Source organism: Ursus arctos, unplaced genomic scaffold, assembly GCF_023065955.2.
Source record: "Ursus arctos isolate Adak ecotype North America unplaced genomic scaffold, UrsArc2.0 scaffold_2, whole genome shotgun sequence".
NCBI classification, from domain to species: Eukaryota; Metazoa; Chordata; class Mammalia; order Carnivora; family Ursidae; genus Ursus; species Ursus arctos.
The window spans coordinates 79,681,998-79,695,214 of NW_026622874.1; the positions used below are offsets into that span (position 1 = coordinate 79,681,998).

Genomic DNA, 13,217 nt, shown 5'->3' on the forward strand with positions numbered 1-13,217 from the left:
TAACAATAACAGTATCTGTATAAGATTGTCTGTATAGACAGCTTCAACATTTCCTTCCATCCCTGTGTAAGCATGCCACTCCCTCATTGAGGAATGGAGCCTATGTCCTCTCTCCTTGACTCTGGGCTGGTCTTAAGGCTAGCTTTCATGGGTGGAGTGTGACAGAATTTCTTTGACTTCTCAGCTTAGGTCTTAGGCTTTATAGTTTTCACTTTTCACTGGGAGGAACGCAGCCACCATAGAAAAATGTTCAGACTGTTCTGCTGGAGAGATAGACCATGTGTAGGCAAAGTGAGGTGCTTCAGCTAACACAGAAGCTTCAGACTTGCGAGTGAACCCCTTCTTGTGTCCTCCAGCTTCAGACAAGCTGATGTGAAGAAGGACAAGCTGCCTCTGTTGAACCCTGCATGAACTTCTAACCCACGGAATCCTGAGCAAATGAAATGATTGTTGGTTTATTCCACTAAATTCTGGGATATTTTATAGCTCAGTATTGGATAACTGATAGAATACCTGAGAATTTTGGAGACTCGTGTATCATTTCCTGAGTTTAAGGAAATAGGGTCAAGGATGCTATTTTAATTCATCTTGATGATGAGTGAATAAGATTGTCATTAAAATGGTAAAGCAATGAGGATTAATATATAAACATACACTATATTGTCAAACATAGTTTCATGAAATACTAATATGATTTTCTTGGCAATTTGCCTTCTCCCCCCCAAAAAAGATCACTCAGTTATATTTTTCAGTATATATATATATATTTTTAATATATATATATTTATATATATATGCATGCATGTGTATATATATATGTGTGTGTGTATGTATGTGTATATTGTGTACACACACACACACACACACACACACACACTGAATTTGAGAAGAACCAAATTGGAATCAGAGGAACCACCCGAGGGACTAATCTAGGTGGGAGAAGATGTGGGTCTCCAAAGTGAGTTCTGCAAGGTAATCCACTGAAGATGAGAAGAAAAATTAGAATTTAAAAATTAGAAGAAAATTTAGAATTTTTTCTAATTTAAAAATTAGAAGAAAAATTAGAATTTAAAAAGAATTTTATTGATTCACCAGAGCGAATGGGATGGAGGGAAGGAGGCAAAGTAAAGAACTAGCAGGACTTGGAGATTGATTGGACTTGAAGGGTGAAGGAAGGAGGCAAGGCTGATCTGCTTTTAACATGGGCGACCGGGAGACTCACATGCTTTATCAACTGAGCCAGCCAGGCGCCCCTCAATAATTATTTTTAAAGATATTCTATAATTCAGCAATCAATAAAGAGCATCAAACTATGTTCATGGGATATATATATAGATATATATAGATCTATAGATAGATAGATCTATATATAGTGAAGCTGGTGTGTGGGGGCTGGAGAAAGGGGGATTTCTTCACAGTATCTAATACTGTGGGGGGGAAAATACTATTATTTTTAATGTTTCTCAATCCAGTGTGGAACCCTTTAATGTAAGGCTTTAAATTTTCTTTTTTCTTTTACCAAAAGAGGACACATTACAATCTGTGGGTGACAAGGAGATTTTCAATTAGTGATTTCACTGTCTGACTGACTCTGTTTCTTTGGACGCCTGAGTTTTATCTTTCTGGATTTTTCAGAACTGATTATATGTTGATGACTTCCAGATTTGTATCTTTAGGTCCTTAAGTCTGACACTCATGTATTGACCACCTGCTGAACATTTGGATGTTCACAGACCCCTCAAATCTTAATATGTCCAACTTTAAACTCTTTCTTCAGCTGATACTGCCCACCCATTCAGTCACCCATCTTAAAAAGCAGATCAACTTTGACTCCTTCCTTCATTCTCTAAGTCCAATCAAAGCTTCCATTAGGTGATTCTTTTATGGGAAGGAGTCTGGATCAACTGACAGTATTGCTAAGTCCTTGGAGGCAAGGAGACTCCGAGATACAGTTGGAATTGATGTTATTGCTGGTACTGCAGATGAGGCAGGAGAAGATACTCACTGAAATAATTCCTGGAAGCTGAGCCACCCATTCTGGCTGCGTGGAGACACCAGGAGTTTGGTCTTCAAGTCAGGACATTCTGACATGATGGACTCCACTGCTGGGACCACCTCGTCACTGGCCACAATACACGGCCTTGGATGTTCGTAGCCGATAGAGAATGTCTTTTGCTCTCAGCTGGGTTGTTCCTGGCATGAAGACCAGCCCTGGGAAGGAGAGAGAGCCCTGAGCTGAAATAGAACTCTTGTCCCTTTGGTAAGATTATGTACCGTGGAAACAGGCTTCGTGCTTGGGTGAGGAATACAGCCTTTAGCTACTCCTGTCTTTGTCCCCAGGGACATCCCACAGGCCCCTGGTCACCAGGAGATCCTTAGATCAGTGGCTTCAGAGATTCTATATTCAAGAAAGTAAATTCTGGATCATCTAGAGAAATGTATCATAACCAACTCTACCAAGAGACGTTACTATCCACATTTGCTTTGATAGAGCTTTGTGTTTAAATCCCAATTGCGGGGCTCCTGGGTGGCTCAGTTGGTTAAGTGTCTGACTCTTGATTTCAGCTCAGATCATGATCTCACAGTTGTGGGATTGAGCCCCCCATCAGGCTCCATGCTGAGATTCCCCGCCCCTTTCCCCTCTCTCTCAAAAAACAAATAAATAAAATCTTTAAAAATAAATAAATAAATTCCAATTCCATAGCTTTCTAGTTGTGTGACTTTGGACAAGCTTCTTAACATCTCTGAACCTCAGTTTCCTCTCTCGCAAACCTCTTTTTTTTTTTTTTGGCAACACCCACCTCTTAATAATAATAATAATAGTTGCTATTATTATTCCATCATGGTTGTTCTTCATCTCAACTCTTATTTTTCTGTTCTTTGTAAGCATAGCTTCAGTCGGAACTAACAGTTCAGAAAAACCTCAAATTTCATTCTTTCTCTCTTTCTGCATGATTTAGAAATGTTAAATATTGGGGCACCTGGTGGCACAGTCGGTTGAGCATCTGACTCTTGGTTTCCGCTCAGGTCACGATCTCAGGGTGGTGAGGTGGAGCCCCAAGTCTGGCTCTGTGTTCAGTGCGGGGTCTACTTGAGATTCTCTCTCCCTCTCCCTCCCCCCACCACTTGCATGCGCGTGCTCTCTAAAATGAATAAATAAAATCTTTTTTTTTTTTAAAAGAAATGTTAAATATTGGCACTGACCTGTTCGCATACAAGCCACGTTTACAAGCCACCACTCTGGGATACGAGGCAGAATCACAGCCACTCGGTCTCCTCTCTTTAGGCCACAGGGCTTGGTGAGCACATTGGCAGCCTTTCGGGACAAGGAGCCCAGTTCTTCAAAGCTCCATTTGACCTCGTCCCCTCTGCCGTTCACCCACCACAGGGCTGGGTTGGCTGGTCTCTCTCCTGTCTGGCCATGGGCACATGGGAAAGAAAAAAAGCTTACATGACTGGTCTACCAAATAGATGGGACATCTGCCATTACTTCCCCTCAGTACCCGTGGTGGTGGATTCCGGTAAGAGCACCCCAGTTTGTCTTTGGGGGAACAACTCTCCTGTTGAATACAACCTAGGTGAGCAACCCATCAGGGTAATTGCCCACCCACCAGTGGGTGGCATGTGACTCATGTTGGACGAGTCAGACCTTCTCTCCCGGATTTTGAGTTTTCTGAGAAGAACCAAAAGAGAATATGGTTGAAACAAAACCTGTGTATGGGCTTTTGGTGCTTACGTATCTCCAGGAAGCTGTCCTTATTTCCTGGTCTTGCTGAGACTGACTGTCCAGCTTGCAACCCAGTTTTGTGAGCACTCCCTTGTCCAATAAATTTTTTTTCTTGCTTAACTTAGATTCTGTTCCATCCAAATAACCACAATTTGTGTGCTAAAGTTGATTAGGAACTTAACATCCTTTTTTTTTTACCCAAAAGGCTGAAGTATGGGTTTCATAGGTAACAAAGAACAAAATAGTGGGCCTTTGGGGGGAGTTCATCAAGTGATTGATTTCTGGAGGAAACTTCTCATATGATTCTGCAAGTACACTGTCTATGCTGCAGAACCTCTTTGCTTTATGTGTTACCTGGGGAAAAAAATTACTTCTCCTTTCTTCCCCTACCTGGAATATCTGGAATGCTCCTTTTACCTTCCCTGGTTGGAAAATATTTCAAAACTTAATTTCCATTTTACTTCCTCTAGGAAGCTTTCCTTAGGCTCCCCTTCTTCTCCTCTCTGACTTCTCTGTGTTTCTCCAGCATTATGCTCAAATGCCAGATGACTCCATTGCACTGTATCATAGGCCCTGCTCTATGGGTATAAGCTCCCTAAGATCAGGGGCTGTTTCCTGTACCCTTGGGACTGGTGAGCTTGGATAAGGAGCTTAACTTCTGTGAGGTCAATTTCCTTATCTGCAACCCCCCCCCCAGGGTGGCGATGGGGATTTGATGAAATAATATAGGTCAATATTTCTCAATCTTTAGTCATTGGAGTATCACGATTTTTGCCAGATCTGTCTACACCTGTGCTATTGTTCTTTGTATTTTTCTTTACATTCACTCACTTTTCTTGTACACATTTACTTAAGAAGGAAAATGCATTTACTCGTCACCATAATTGGAGAACCAGTACTGCTTGTTAAAAGTAGGTTACTGAAAAATAAGTATATTAAAAACAAAATATGCCCAGAGATTTTCAACTTCTACCTGCTCTTTTGTTCAAAAGAGAGTTTAGCAAGTATAAGAGAGCTGTTAAAGATGTAAATGGATTTAAAGGAAGACTTTCCCCTCAATTTAATAGGAAAGATTGATTCAACATTATTTGAAACCTTGTATACCTTCTGAGGCACAGGTCCTTGCAGTGAATTTTGGTAAGCACTGATAGGTAAGTATCTAGCTCCGTGCCTGCCATGGGGTGGGGTCAGTAAGCAGGGACTTGACCTGAGGCTACAGTGCAAACATGCAAGGCTTTTTGCTTCATTCTTTTCAACATCTGATTCTTTCCTAATCACTCCAATGATGACTATCATTATGACACCAAAGTTCAAATTACTGTTTTTTGGATAAGCCTGTGACCAGCCCAGACAGATGAATAGAGAGCAAAGAGCTGCTGCGTGGGACTTGGAGAAAATGAAGGAAAAGAGGCAGGATTCTTTAAGTAACCACTGTAAGGGAGACCGAGGAGGCTCCAGAGAAAGACAGCATGTGTAGTTGTGGATCAAAGATCTTCCCTGGGGAGAGAGGAGGGCAAGGGGAAAACAAACAAAGGAAACCAAGAAGGATGAAAGAAATGAATTAAGAGTGGTAAATGGACCACGGAACAAGAAATGGAAGCCTGAGATGTATGTGGATACCAAGCATCTAATAGAAGCCTGTCATGCCATACCTTCTCCTTTTGGGACCACTGGTCCAGCACATCCCCAGCAAAGTTAAAGTTCTTAGGCAGTGACTTTTCACAGCGATTTATGGCTTCAAAGTCAGCAAGAGTCAAAGGTGCCCAAAGCTGGTGATCTTTGTGAAGGTACCGGCCAGTTGGCTTTGCAAGCCAGATGAATCTGAATGTCTGGTAGCGGAAAAAAATCATCATGATTCCCGAAGGGCTTTGTCAACTGATATGGATGTGGAAGTTCTGCAGCCTGTGGGGATAGATGAGTGGAGAGCGTTAGTTTCTCCGGATGCTGTGTGGGAGATTGGGAAGTGGATTGTGGCTGTGTGCTTCCCCCCACCCGCAGGGAAGTTGGGGAACACCTGGAAAAGACCCATTCTTCTTTAGAGCTGTGGCAGTCAGCTTTTCACCAGTTTCCCTGCCACTGGCCTCTCCCTCTTCATTCTATGATCAGATTATACTTAAAAACAAAATAAAACCAATGACTATAGAATTGTCAGGCTCCCATCTTGTGTCCCTACCCTCTCCCCCAACCAAACTATAGACAAACAGAATATTTGCTGCCACAATGGACATTCAAGCCCCACTTCTGTCTGCCTCATGCTCTATTCTAACTGTATTTTCGAACTCCTCTCCTTGAATTTCCTCTTCCAGTAAAAGCAGTCCACTCACTTTTCATGAATGTCCATTTCTAGCTCTAAGATTTAGTCTGTCATTCCCCTTCCTTCTGGCTTCTCTGCCTTCCTTTCCCCTCAGTTCTTAATTATAATTGGTTAGGAACCTTGATTAAAGTCCTGCCTCAGCAACTTTCTGATGGTAGGACCTTGGGGAAATCGCATACCCTTCCAGCACCTCATTTTTCTCATCTGTAAAATGGGGGAGGGGAGGAATATAATACCTATCTCCTAGGGTTATTATGAGGATTTAATAAGATAATGTGTGTAAAATGCCCAGCATGTAGACCGTACCCTCAAAGTGTTAACTAATGCTTTTGTTAAGATTATTTTCATTAGTACCATGGTGGCATAGGTTCATGAAATAGTTTTACTTTATTAATCAGGAGGCCTGGACTTGACTCTGAACTCTTCAAAACTAGCTTTGTGACATTGGTAAAGTCACCTTCCTACTGCCATCTGTAATTTAACATATTTTTTATAATACTGTTATTTCCTCCTCTGAATTTCCATAATATGCATCAATATTCCTCACGTGACAGTTTTCTACCTTATATTATTAATCGTTTTCAATATATGTGCCTTGTCTCCCTAACCTACCTAGATGGTGTGGGTAGAGGCTGTGCATTTCATCCTTAGCACTTAATATGACTTACAGAGCTGTCTTCAATAACAGAGGCCAGGGTTTATTAAGTGTTTGCTGTAGACCAGGCATTCTGCATTCCTGATATTATTTAGCATACATGACAAACCTGTGAGGTTGGTGCCATTATTATCTCTATTTTATAGACGGGGAAACTGAGACCTATGTAGACTTAAGTAACTTGCCCAAGGTCCTCAATCTCATAGTGGCAGAGGCCAGGTTTCGACCCATATGGTCTGACCTCAGAGCTTGTGTACTCAACCTCTCTGCTATTCAGCCTCCTTTGTGTTGCCTTCTTTGATAAAGGTTTCTTGCTGAAGATGAATACCCTTATCTTTTTGCCTTTCAGTCCGACTTAGTTGCCTTGTATGGAATGGAAAAATCTGCAGGTGCAAAGAGTGCCTGAGTCTGCCGCATGGTAATAACATAAACAGCGAAACAAAGGGTGCAGGGTGTACCATCCCCTCGTTGTTGTTGTCAAACCTTCTTTGCTGCTCAGAGTGACATCTGGAGAAGCAAGAGGCCCATTTGGTGCAAATGCAATTTACCATAGCTCAGGAAGAGCTATTTCTAGCAATACCATTGGTATTAAAATCTCCATTATGTCAAGGAAGAAAGAAGAAGGACCACCTGGGCAAGCGTGGTGGAAGTAGCAAGAATAGAGAAGGGTGGGGAGAGGGAAAGTAGTGGGGGCCATGCTTATAATTTAGCATTTTGCTGAAAGTGAGACCCCTTTCTCTCCTAAACACACACACACACACGCACGCACGCACACACACGCACACACATGCGTGCATGTGCACTTATACAACACACATACTTGCATTCATACTTGCCTCTCTGGATGCCCTTTGCCTAATTGCTTAATATCTCCAAGTTTCATTTCATCTGTGCAATAAGAGTAATGGTAGCACCTTCTTCATTGGCTAGTTGTGGCGTTTAAGTGAGCACCTTAGCACGGTGCCTGGTGGGTAGCTAGGACTCAGTAAACGTTGCATGTTAAAAATCAATCTTCACAATTGTTTATGGCAGAGGCTTTCACTGTTCGATATCCCAAAAAACTAGAAAAGCTATTGGATTGGAGCCACCAACATTTTGGTGACTTATTTTTGCCTCTTTTAATGCCCTGTCACTGTGCTCCAGGCTCCAGGCTCAGCCCCCATCAGTCTGAAGCATTCTAGTCTTCACTTCCATCATTTTGACCTTTTTTGGTCCTGGTTTAATAATGAATTGGAAAAATTATCAAGACATGGGATACCTGGAACATTCTTGCTTCCTAAGGAGAATAGTGCAGATAATAGAGCAGATAGTTTTTAATGCAAATCTCCTTCATCTTCTCCTCCAAATTGAAAAATTATTTTTCATGAATTGTTCTGATTTCCCATACCTCCATAGATAAATTTGCCATATCATCAGATTAACATACCAACAAATCTAAAACTAAATATCATAAAATAGACCTGATCTGAATATACACTTCAGCATTACCTGCATTATGTGCATAATCAGTGAAATAGGTCTTGCATATGCAAACACAATCATTACTAATAAAATACTAATCAAGATATCACAGAGTAGGATTTTTCAATTAAACTAAAATTTTTTTTGCCAGTAACATTTCTTCTTTCTATCTCTTTGGTCTGCTATTGATTTTCTGGGTAGATTTGTACAGATAGGCCTATAGGGAGACCATGAAACTCTGAAGAGCTGCCATTTTGCATTGAACACAGCCATTTCCTGACTTTGGATCCTGTGGGAAGTTCATATGATTCCAGGGTCAAATATGAGAATTACTGACTCTTAGGTCAAGACATTATCTATGTAGAAATTTGTATATACACATATGTAACAAAATATTTCCTGAAGATATCTAAAAGGTGAGAGAATTTCAGTAGGTGATTTCTAAAGTCTTAGTGATTTCCAGTGTGTTAAGGGAAACTTTACCAGTGGAAAGATGTTTGAGCAATTGGTATGCACTCAACACTGTATTTTTTATGCACCATCTTGTTTAATTCTCTCAACATCCTTCGGAGGCAGGCATTTTGTTTTATTTTTATTTTTTAATTTTTAGAGAGAGAGAGAGAGAAAGAGAGAGTGAGTGGAGTGGGGTGAGGGTAGAGGGAGGAGAGAAATAATCCTAAGTGGGCTCCAGGCTAGGCTGACAAGTCCGACATGGGGCTTGATCTCACAATCCTGAGATCATAACCCTGAGATCATGACCCGAACCGAAATCAAGAGTCCAGGCGCTTAACAGACTGAGCCACCCAGGCACCCTAGGCATTTTGTTTTACCTATAAAGTGACTGAGGTTCTGAGAGGTGAGAAGTTAACAAAAGCCATTCATGGAACACGCAGAACAAATTCTAGCCTGCATTTGTTGTCTCCAAAGCCAATGCAAGGAAATGCTATCACAGATTTTTGCTATATTTCTATCAACTTTAGTAAAATAGAACAGTCCATTTTCCTGTCAAAGAGACATTTATCCAGGGTTGAATCAGCAGTTATCCAAGTACGGCAAGACGATGGGACTCTTAGTGCTCTGTTCTATACATTCAAACACACTTTCACAACTTCTCATTCACTAGAATCACTTACATGTTACCACATTGCATTTTTTCCTTACCAGAAAATGGTATTATTGCTCCAGAAAGGGCTTCAGCTTCTTCACAAAGACTCAGCTCCGTATCTGCCAAAAAATTGGTTCCTTCCTTCTTTTCTTTTGGTGGCATCTATGCCATTATAGTCCCGAGTCTCTGGTGCACAGTTGGGAGGATCATAATCCTGTGGGAGGAGAGTTGATGTTTCTCTGGACAGCCTGTGGTTAAAGCAACAGCAATTTATAAGACACAGCCGGGAGGGGAGAGAGGAAATGCAGGAGCAACTTCCTCTTACGGTTCAGTGCTAAGCCCCAGCACATTAGCGGATTATTCTTGTCCATGGAGCTGATGATATCAAGATCCATACTGCTCAATGGCCTATTATCAGTCTCCCATGATTTTCAAGTAGCCTGGAATATTGGCATGCTTGACTCTGTGGCATAGCTGGATATAGCCTGGCATCCTGGCAAAGGACAGCTAATGGAATCATAACTGAAGTCTCAACTCATTGATTAGAGTAGATTATGAGAAATCCTTCAAACTCCTGGCTTTTATTGAGCATTGACTATGCGCTAGCCACTACAAGGTGTCCGTCCTGACATGATCTCATTTGGAAATAATTTTGAGACCGTGTTGCTGACTGGTTTGGACATAAACTTTGCCTGCTTGTACCTTTGTGCATGTCAGTTGCTGGGAACAGGAATTGAGTTTAGTGAAGTCTGTGCCTAAGTGTTGCTTGTCGATGACAGTGATCAGACAGTGACACTTTTCACCTTCAGTATTCATTGGTACACCACATGATATCCAGAAGAGTGTATCTCTCATGGGGTCAGACATCAACAGGGCTCCTTGGTCCTTTAACGAATGAAGTCCCGAGGCTAAGACCAGTTTGGTAGACTGAATAAAGGCTCTCCAAAGATATCCATGTCCTAACCTCCAGAAACTGTGAATATGTTAGCTTATCCGGGAAAAAGGACTTTGCAGAAGTGATTAAGTTAAGGACCTTGAGATGGGGAGATTATCCTAGTTTATCTTGGTGGGTCTGATGTAATCATAAGAGGGAAGAAAGCCCCTGGCCAATAGCACAGGCTCAACAAATAATAGTGCTCATTAGGAGGTGGCATCCTTCCCCACCCCCCCACCCCAGACATTCTATTCCCCTAGTCCTACAGGAAACAATAGAGCTCAACACAGGCTGAGCTGGTGTGCGGGGTGGGTGCAGAGATGTTCCTGGAGGACATGAAGTTTGAATTGGGCCTTGGAGGATGGCAAGACTATGAGTAGGTGGAAAGGAGAGCTAACAGGCATCTCAGAAAGGGACCACAACATGGAGAAGCCCAGCTGTACCTGGATTTTCCTGTGGTTTGGCTAATCAATATATTCTTTTTTTTTCCCCTCATTTTTTAAAATTTAAATTTTAGTTAGTTAATATAGAGTACAATATTGGTTTCTGGAGTAGAATTTAGTGTGTCATCCTTTACATAACAACACCAGTGTTCCTCACAAGTGCCCATCTTAATATCCATCACCCATCTAGCCCATCTCCCCCACCCTCCAGCATCTCCTTCCATCAACCCTCAGTTTGTTCTCTATTATTGAAAGTCTCTTATGACTTGTTTCCCTCTGTCCTTTTTTTCTTTTTCCTATTCCCATATGTTCATCTGTTTTCTTTCTTAAATTCCATTTATAAGTGAGATCTATGGTATTTGTCTTTCTCTAACAGACTTATTTCACCTAGCATAATACACTCTAGCTCCATCCACGTCATTGCAAATGGCAAGATTTCATTCTTTTTGATGGCTGAGTAATATTATATATACAATATCTTCTTTATCCATTCATCAGTTGATGGACATGTGGACTGTCTCCATAGTTTGGCTACTGTTGATAATGCTGCTATAAACATCTGGGTGCATGTACCCCTTCAAATCTGCATTTTTGTATCCTTTGGGTAAATACCTAGTAGAGCAATTGCTGGATCATAGGGTTTTCTATTTTTAACTTTTTGAGGAACCTCCAAACTGTTCTCCAGAGTGGCCATACCAGTTTGCATTCGTCAACAGTGCAAAAGATTCCCCTTAAACTTTGCCTGCTTGTACCTTTGTGAATGTCAGTTTCTGGCTTACATATCGCCTTCCTCACCACTGCCAGGGTATAAACAACTACTCCCTCTTTAAACCATTCACATGCCACATGCAACACTTTGGTGACTAACTTCTTTACATATCTCTTCCCTAGAATGTAATGTCCTTCAGGACAGGTGCATGTCTTATTCATCTGTGACACCTCTGCTCCTAGTGCATAGCCTGAAATATTGGAGTGTCCGGTGATTATTCGCCCCCCCTTGGCCTGTCTCTATGTAGAGGTGATATGATCCTTATCAGTTTCCTCAACTTTCTGAAGAGGATGTTAATCCAACTCCCACCTCAGCAGACTATCTGAACTTTGTCGATGTGGTCCAGTTATGTCTCTGCCCCTAAACCTTCATAGAATTTGCTTTTATCAAATTGTATACTGCTGAAATGCTGTATTGCCTTGGGCATAGAAACGAACCAAACAGAAATTCATTGCTGAATTTGGCATGGGAATGATAATTGAAGATGATGTTCACAGAAAGATACAGGAGAAAACTTTCTCTCTGGCCTAAATATCAGGAAAAAGTGGGATTTTTCTAGGCAACTGGTGTGTATTTGTTGCATGGACACTCATTGTGCCCAATCGTGCTTCCTTCCCTCTTTCAGCTCGTTGGCGGAAAGCTCTAGCCAAGTTTCCGACACACTTCTAGCAAATGGAGAGGTCTTTGTGGCATGTGTTTTATGGCCTTATCTTACTCTAGTTTTTTATCTTGCTTTTCTACTCTACTTTGTATGTATCTTCATTTCCTCAGTTCCCTTTTTTTTTTTAAGATTTTATTTGTTTGAGAGAGACACAGAAGAAAGCACTACCATGAGCAAGGAAGGAGGTGGTGCAGGGAGGAGGAGCAGAGCTAGAGGAGAAAAGGGAGAGGAAGAAGCAGACTCCCCACTGAGCAGGGAGCCTGACATGGGGCTTAATCCCAGGACTCCAGGATCATGACCTAAGGCGAAGGCAGATGCTTAACCGACTGAGCCCCCCCATGTGCCCCTCCTCAGCTCCCTTTTTTTTTTTAAGAAAAATATTTTATCCCATACCTCAGAAAGCACAATTATTTCCTGATAGGAGGTATCTACCTGTTAGACCCTGCACAACTTCCTCAAATCTTGGCATTATATTGGCAATACCTACCATTGTTTCCCATTCCACAATGATTTTCATACAGTACTTTTTAAAAAACAGATTTAATCCATTCTTTATTTCCCTAAATAAAATTGTAATAATAATTCTTACTTTAGAATAGTTTTAATTCACAGAAAAGTTGCAAAGACAGTACAGAGAGTTGCAGGGAATGTTTTTCCCATGGTTAGACTGGGGTCACTGGTGTTGGGGAAGAAGGTCAGAGCAGTGAAATGCCATTCTCATTGCATCATATCAAGGGTGCGTGCTATTAACGTGACTTGTCACTGATGATGTTAACCTTGATCACTTGGCTGAGGTAGTGTTTTTCAGGTTTCTCCATATGGACACTGTCATGATAGTCATATAGTTGAGGAGATAGGCTATTCTCAGAAGTTGGTTGCTAGGCAGACAATCCTAGCTATCTGTGTCACCTGTTAAATCCTTGTTATACACCAATATCAGGGCCAGGACCTGGGGATATGAGATAGTACTCAGTATTCTCTCCCAAGGATGTCATGAAAAACAATCACTAATTCCCGGACAACTCACTCCTGAATTCCACTTCTTAGTTATTCTCTCTCCTTAGTGCTTTCATCCAAAATTTGGAGTGCAGTCATCCAGCCATAGTCACTTGGGATCCATTTGGTTCTTTGAACATCTCTGAGGTCTT

General features: G+C 41.5%; 1 protein-coding gene and 1 pseudogene across 4 annotated transcripts in view; one reads left to right on the plus strand and one right to left on the minus strand.

Moving 5' to 3' along the window:
• LOC125282374 (THUMP domain-containing protein 1-like) overlaps positions 1–13,217 on the plus strand; it is a 156,061-nt gene that overhangs the window by 43,077 nt on the left and 99,767 nt on the right. The gene's annotated exons all lie outside the window — the stretch shown is intronic.
• Positions 1,897–9,494, minus strand: LOC130544266 (acyl-coenzyme A synthetase ACSM4, mitochondrial-like; annotated as a pseudogene).